Genomic DNA, 8,288 nt, shown 5'->3' on the forward strand with positions numbered 1-8,288 from the left:
GGGACACTGGCACAGTATACGGGCATTTTCAAGAACAGACCAGGCAGAAGTGAGGAACGGGAGAAAAAGCAGAGTTTGGTGAGCCTCGTGACTAGCGTGAACAGAATGAGTATCATTGACGAAATGTCAGTGGGACAGAGTAATGGACTAGCGAGGGAATGAGGGAAGGGAGGAGACCGGGAGATGATTAGCAGCAGGTGAAAACAATGGACACTGATGGGAACTGTTGTAAAGCTGGGGCAGGAGCGGGGCAAAATAAAAGCATGGGAACAGGAAGCAAGTCCAAATCATAACAGCTTCAGTCAGTCAACTGGACTCAGTTTGTCACAGTTAAACCTACTGTTTTTTCTGAGTGAGATGATGATTTTCCCATCACAGCAGGTGCTGTATGTTGCACAACAGCTGTTAGGTAACACAGCGTCTATCCACTCTTATGTAACTGCTGACAGTGCATCTTGACCTTATCTTTTATCAATAACCATGATGCCCTTTAATCCTTGACAAAATAAAAACTTATGGTACTGGAGGAGAAAAGAGTCGTTCAAAGGAAGCTTCATTTATGGCTCTATTGGTGCCTGGCCAGGGTTATCAGTGTGGATAGACAATGAAGTGAGAGCAGCCGTATTCATTGCTCTCCTGCCCTGCTTGTTTGGGTGTCTGCATCGTTGATTGCTGTCAAATGTACCCCAGGATTCTAATAGAGCCGCAGAGGCCTTGTGACTTTATTGGGGATTATGTGTTCCTGTTTCATCTGCTCTCCTTTCATCGGATTTATTTCCAGCTATTCACAGAAAAAGCATGTGGCTGTATAGAATAAATGAACAAGTTACCATCACATCTCTTTTTTCTTCTGTCTGAGCAAGACATCTATCTTAGGAAATGTTTGCAATGTGACTTACATCATAATTGAGAGAAATTATTCTCTGTCTGACTCATAATGAGGGTTTTTTGTGTTCCATTCTTCTTCCATCCATTATTATTTAATCGTTCCTGCTCACAGTATCCTTGATGGTAATTTAAACAAGTTCTCACACACAATTGAGTCTTTTTAGCAGACAAAAACAAAACAATTTCTGCACACTGCTCATCACTTGTACTCCCTTTAATGTCGATGTGTTTTTCCTGATGAAGGCCGGCGGACTGAAACGTCAACATTAAAGTGAGTACGGGTAAGGAGCGGTGTGCGGGATTTGTTTCACAGTTTCAGCATTCAACTGATCACTTATGAGACACATGCATGCACATGACAAGAGGAGCAGTTATATTGTTGAACTACCCTTAAAAAGGGAACAAACAATGCCATTGTTTTTGCAGACGTGAGGTTATCACACCATTCCTCTTAGCGCAGCGTCAAGCTACTCTCCAGAGGATCACTCTAAGAGTTTGTCAAGCTGCCTGGCAGACAGACAGACACTCTCCACACCCCTGTCATATCTACAACCATGCCAGCTGCCAGCGAGAGATTAACTTTTGGGTTTGCTTTAAATTGTTTTTAATTATAGCTCTGTGAGAAGTGGGCAGAGTCTCTCTGCTCCAGCCAGGTATCCACTGAACATCCAGGTAACCATGACAACAGCTACATCTAAACACTGAATTGTGGATGTCTGCATGGAGTAATCACTGCAGTGAGGAGTGGAAACCATCATATTTGTGGTTTCCCATAAAAACAGGAAATGTGAGTATGTGTCAGAACATATACCGTAAGTTAATGATGAACTGCTACAGTATCCAAAGGTGGATCTTGTTTTCCCAAGTAATAATTGCAGAGAGCCAAGGCTGGAGGGAGTAAATCAAAAGCAGTGAATTACAAAATAACATGTTTTGCCCCCATATAATAGTACAAGTGAAAACATGGCCACCTAGTTATTAATTATTTAATCTGAAAGAGAACATATTATAAAAAGAGAACTGGGCGTGTGAGGGAAGAGCAGCCGTGGTTTTATTAGCTTAGAAATGAATTCATATCTTCTCTCTTGTCAACCCAAATTTTAATTTACCCACTTCTCATTAATTCTGATGGTTAATGCAGTTGTGCAACAGGCTAAAGTGCATCACGTCCTCATGTTTTCTGTCCTTTCAAAACTCAACAACGACAGCATGGCTCTTTGTTTTGATATTCAGTGAAAAATACTGGAGTAGGCAGCGCAAACTTTGGCTAAGCCTTGCTGATACCATCCCAGCTTTAGTGCCTTTTATCAGGCAGGCATGGCTGCACACAGCACATTGATTATCATGATTGCAGTGTCCTAATGTCAGGCTTGCTTTTTCAGACTTGAATCCACAGTCAAAGGGAAAATCAGGAGAAAATGATTACAAGCAAAGTGAGGCTGCAGTATTTCCTGATGTTTTCAGTTTGCCTTTATCGTGCTCTTGATGTGAACACACAAGCATGTACTAAGAGATGGAATAGGAAAAATGATTTCCCATTAAATAATATAGCATTATTAAGAGAAACAATGCAAAGATGCTGTACAATATTACAACTCAGGTGATGGTCATATGCATATGAAGTTTAGCACTTAATGAAATGATTCATCAGATTTGGAGGAAGGAATCTCATGCTGATAGATCTGGATAACACCAAATAAGAGAAGATGGAAGAAGAAAAGAGAGTCCATCAGTGTCACATCTCCTGTGCAGCTGTTTAATAACTGAACATGGGAAAATCAATGATTAATTAGTCAAATGAAGTCAGTGGTCTGGATAAGAACCAAGCGGAAACAAGATATAGGTTCTCACGACAGACAACGGCCCTCTCCAAGCTGCTCATCTGAAAGTTGGATTTACAGGCCGAGTGCAGTATTTACTGAGTATTTTAAAAAAGAAAGTTCTGAAACAAATCCGTGACACCTTGACCTCCTTTACCTCTAGTTTTAGAATGTTCTGTAATTTCAGCTTTAAGTTCTATAATCTTCGCAATAAAATAAACAACAACCAATAAACTAAAACGTACCTGTGCAACATGAATCAAAAAGTCCCAAATTCAAGGACCTTGCCTTGATCACAAGTGAGTGTCACTGGAGCCATGCATCCACATGGCCCTGCTGGCACCAGTGCCGCTATTAATGTGAATTAATTGTGGCTGTAGTGAGCAGACTCTGGTTAAGATAATGACTTCACCTGAGGGGTCCTGAGTGGCAGCGAGGCAGAGGTAATAGTTCTGAACATCCCAGTGAGGCACTCTCAGCGGGATCAGTCACCGCTTAGCCGAGCGTGTCTGTGCTGAGAATGTGAAGCAGAGATGAAGAGCAGAAAATACCGAGTCCTGATTAATTCATACTGGGGCTATCATGCATGAGGCACTATAAAGTCTACAGCTCTGGCATAGCTGGCACCATATCATTGTTTAGTATTTATAAGGGACATGGACCAGCTGAAAAACCTTAACGAGCACCAGTCAGAAACTGCATGCAATAACCAATACAGCACACATGCACCAATGACAGAGGTCAGTTTTATCTAGTGACATGAAGGCTGTACTCACACTGACTTTCACTCTGTGTGAAACAGCACAGGCTTTCTCGTTCATTTGCATGGAGGTAGTGTGCCAACACAGTGTCCAAAACAATGCAGCATGTGGGGGGTGGGGGTGGGGTGGCTGCATCTGGTTCATATTTTTCTGCAACCCAACATGATGTCATCGTGCAAAGTGCTGCGTCGGCCAATCACATACATGCAAGCACGCATTCCACTTCTGAACATGAACGCTAGCTTTTTACTGTTTACATCAAAACTGCCAGACCAAATATAAATCATCTGCAGTCATGATAATGTTTTATGGCTGAATAGCTTCATTTTTGCATTTAATGAGCTTTAAACACATAAATCTGTTCCCCGAACCAGACTTCCTGGATCATATGTCATTGTCTCACTGGTACAGGAGATAATACATTGCATCCAGAGAACCCTGCTGCTAGCATGGATTACATGCATCTTTACATAGAATAAAATCAGCTAAGGTATGGACAGGACCATAGAAACACACATAACACAACACTCATCAGTATAACTTATGACAATCAGTGTTAATAAAAGTGTGGTAGACACCTCAGACATTTCTCAGTTTAACTGCTGAGCTATTCTGGTGTTACACTGCAACAGAAACATCACACAAGCCTGTGGTTCCCTGAATATTCTAATGATATTCCATGATGGAAGAAGTACTCAGATTCCTTACTTAAGTAAAAGTCCTGCAATCAAAATATTACTTAAATAAAAGTACAAGGTTATATCATCAAAACATACTTAAAATAGTGAAAGTAAAAGTACTCATTATTCAGAATGGTACACATGTTTTGGATCATAATTATTGATGCATTATTGTCTTCATCACATTTAATGTTGCAGCTGGTAAAGAGGAACCTGGTTTTAACTAGTTTATATGCTTATAATTTGAAGCACTGCTGGGTAGCTTGAGCATTTTCCATGGGAGATCAATATAGTCTTATGATTAAATTGTACTTTTTGTGTTAATCTGATTCTGAAAAGTAACTAGTTACTAAAGTTAATAAATAAAATAAATGTAGTGGAATAAAAAGTACAACATTTGTGTCTAAAATGTAGTGAAGTCTAAGTATGAAATATCATAAAATGAAAATACTCATTACTTGACACCTGAAAACTGTACTTCAGTACCATACTTGAGTAAATGTGAGTTTTCACCATTGTTGGTATTGCACCTATTTCTGGACTGCAGAAGAAGAAGAAGTAAACTGCAGTATCATCACATAAAATACTGTTTACTCCTGTGTTACAAATGCAAAGCCGCACTGGTGCTTGACTCAAAACATTTATTGTTTCAGTTAAAGTACTTTAGTTTCATTCTGAAAACAAATACATGCTGTGCTATGTATTAAATTGGCCATCAGTGTCCAAGGTAAATAGAGTGAGTGCACGCTGGGTAACTCTCATTATCTATATATTGTTGGGTAAAATTATTAACAAAGTCATACTTTAAGGTTGATTCTAACATTTGATGAATTAAGAACTTAATTAGTAGAAGATTAACATTATGCTTGTTGATTAGTCAACCTGTGTGTTTACTTTGTTTGCATATGGTAATTCTATCATAGTTAAGATTTAGTTTAGAGCACACATAGGTTTGCTTACTTATACATATGTTACAATTATGTTTACATAGTTAGTTGAGTATATCATTCTATGTGTTCACTGAATTCTTGGCAAGTATTTACTGTGTTAGTCAACTGGAGCACTGTTTGACATCAAGGGGACTGGTTTACTAAAACACTGAAATCTCATTAAATTTACAGCTTTGACAAGGAGGGTCCACAGATACCTCATTATCACCACCTGGCTGAAGAGGCCAGGAAATTTGGGGTCACTGGGACACCAAGGGTAATAAACAAGAGATTAGATCTAAAAGCCAACAAGAGGAAGACAACTTCAAAGGCAGGGCAATATACAGACACACACAGGCAAGACAGTTTAATTAGCCAAACGGGAAGCCATGTCACATATAGTGTAACAAAGACAGAAGTGAGTGTAGGAATTCAGACAGTAGAATTTCCTCCATCTTTAGGAAGCTGCTTTTCCCATTGGAGCAGAAAAGATGCAGGAGGAGGACGGATGGATAGATGGACCAATAGAACAGCATGAGAGGACCGGACCAGCCTACAATGGCACATTTGAAATTGTATAAAATCAACTGAATGGAGGAGGACAGTGTTCCTTCTCGTCCTGAAGACGAGTGTAACGGTTTTGCTGTTGAGGTCAGGGCTTCAGATAGAGATGGAACCCAGAGCTCTGTAAATTGCTTTATTCGATGGTCTGTTTAGTTATGATAATAAATGTTTGAAAATTGATATTTGATTCTGATTATTCTTCATGAAAGAACACGCTACAATATACAGGAAACATAGGCACAATTTCAGTGTTTCCATAGCCACAAGTGGAGCTGATAGGACTGGTGCAAAAAGAGCAGGGTGGTGAATGATGTCTGACCGTTGTGAATGTGGGCACAGACCTGGCACTTAACCTTTGAATTGCCTAATTAAACCACAAAGCCATTATGAAACCAGTGATTAAATCAAACTTGTTCCACCAGGGAAATGAAAGATGCCATTTAATGAGTTTTTTTTTTTTTAACAGGAAGCTTTTAAATGTATTTAATTGTCTTTGGATAACTGGTGAATCTTGATTCATTTATAGGGCATCAGCTTTGAATTAAAGGCCTCAATTTCCTGCATGAATTCATAAGTAGACACTAGGTTTTACTAAAATGGACCATTCATTGTTTATTATTATCTGTACAGTGCAGAAACTGAACACTTCACCACAGTAACATCACACCTCAGTAATATAATTAGTGGAACCTGCAAAAAGAGGCATGTCCAAATCTAAAACCTAGCTAGCTCTTTAGAGATGGTAAATGCACTTGAACTGTTTAATGCTTTTTCAACACATTCAAAGCTCTTTGCACTATATTTCCATTCACACACACTCACACTGATGGAGTGGATCTGCCAACCCTTCGATTAGGAGATAACTCTGTTGTTTTCTATGATTTTCAGTGTGCTTGACATTCTGCCTCTCTTCCACAAGTTGTGCTGATGCATTCAGATTTCTGATGATGTTCTCAGTGTCTCTAAAATAATCAATTACACATGTAATTTTTGTGTTGTGCTGGCTGTGTTTTGTTTGAGGCAGCGGCGTAGCATGCTGGAAGCTATGTTCCCGCTCATGAATGCTAATGGTTAAATCATTTCCTACTCACAGGCTCCCTTAATGTCAGCCAATGTAACCATATGTGTTGCCACAAGGCTCCTCTTCTCTCTGCTCCCACTTACAACATAACAAAAAAGATGATAAACAGCTGTCTTCTTAATATGATGCACGTTTGTTTTTAAATTTTGTACCCTTTGTCAGAATATGACCCCTTTCACGCTACCAGACCACTCCTGACATTTACCATGACATTTGACATTCTCATACCTCTATGAGCACATCCAGTGGCTGCATCTATAAAATAACATAACAAGCAAAGTAAAATATTCTTTGTGAAATACAAGCCTTCAAATTCAGGCACCATGTCTGTTACAAAAATACTGTGGCTGTTAGCAATGTTCACTTCATAGCCAACAAGTCTGCTCACCTGGTGATTGAAATAGGTGAGAACACATCATAAACCCTACATAAAGGGAAAGGTATCTGCTCACTCCAACAGACAACCAAACTCCCCCTGAAAATCCTGTGCTGAGCAAAGAACAATAATGTGAACGTCCCTTTAAACGGGATCAGTGGGCAGGCAAAGAATGTCTTTAACGTCTCATCTCATTTAGTCGTTTACTTGGTTTAACCACAGTCACAATCTTTCTTCAACTTCAGCAAAGTAGTTAAACTAAACCAAACCTAAACACAACAGACAGTGACCATAGACGTGGCTGATCGGAAAACCCTCATCACACAAGGTATTACGTTTGTCAGACATGAGCGTTAGTTGATTCTAAGCCTAAAATGAAAATAAGTAATATCTTCTAGGACCAAATGTGATGTGTGGACATGATTATTAAGATGCGTTTTATACTGATGGTCCCAGCGTGGCACAAATGCTCTTTCTTCCTCTCTACAATGCTGCTCTAGACTAAGCAGAGGACACCGACTCAGACACAAAGACAGGCACCTCCCTGACAATTCACTGACAATATATGTGCTGTTGTTTAAGAGAAAGCCTCATTTAGAGTCACACCCCTCATGTCAGGAGATTTGAGAATAAAGCACCATAGGAAATGAAAAAAAAAAACTCCTGGGGCAAGACATGCATGAATTGTGTTGAAAACACAAAAGCACTTGACAAACAATTGATACAATGTTTTGCATGAAGTCTGCATGAATACTGAAATTACTGCAAAATGCCACAGGAGGCTTCCAAGCAGATGTTTCAGTTGTCCTTGTGAGTCCTAAAGAGCATTGTCCAATTAAATGATTACATTACAATCCACGTCGCCACACCGCTGGCTGCATGCATATGTGATTCATATCAGTTACATAATATTGAACTGAGTCTGCTCAGCCAACTCCAATTCAGTGCAGCAGCTGATTATCTTGGCCTTTCATTGGTTAAGTCCCAGTTTTGGGAGTCTGCCAAACAGCTTTCTGATTCTGGTTGTGTGACTTAGGACAGTGCTGGGCTTGCTACTAAAAATGTGATTTCACTATGGCAGAAGAGATTTAACAGGTTTAACAGAGGATGATAATCTGTAGTCAGACACGAGCTAAACTGGACCGAAGCCACAGCTATTGCAAAGAAAACCAAAAATCCATTAATCAAA

This window comes from Monopterus albus, unplaced genomic scaffold, assembly GCF_001952655.1.
Source record: "Monopterus albus unplaced genomic scaffold, M_albus_1.0 scaffold136.1, whole genome shotgun sequence".
NCBI lineage: Eukaryota > Metazoa > Chordata > Actinopteri > Synbranchiformes > Synbranchidae > Monopterus > Monopterus albus.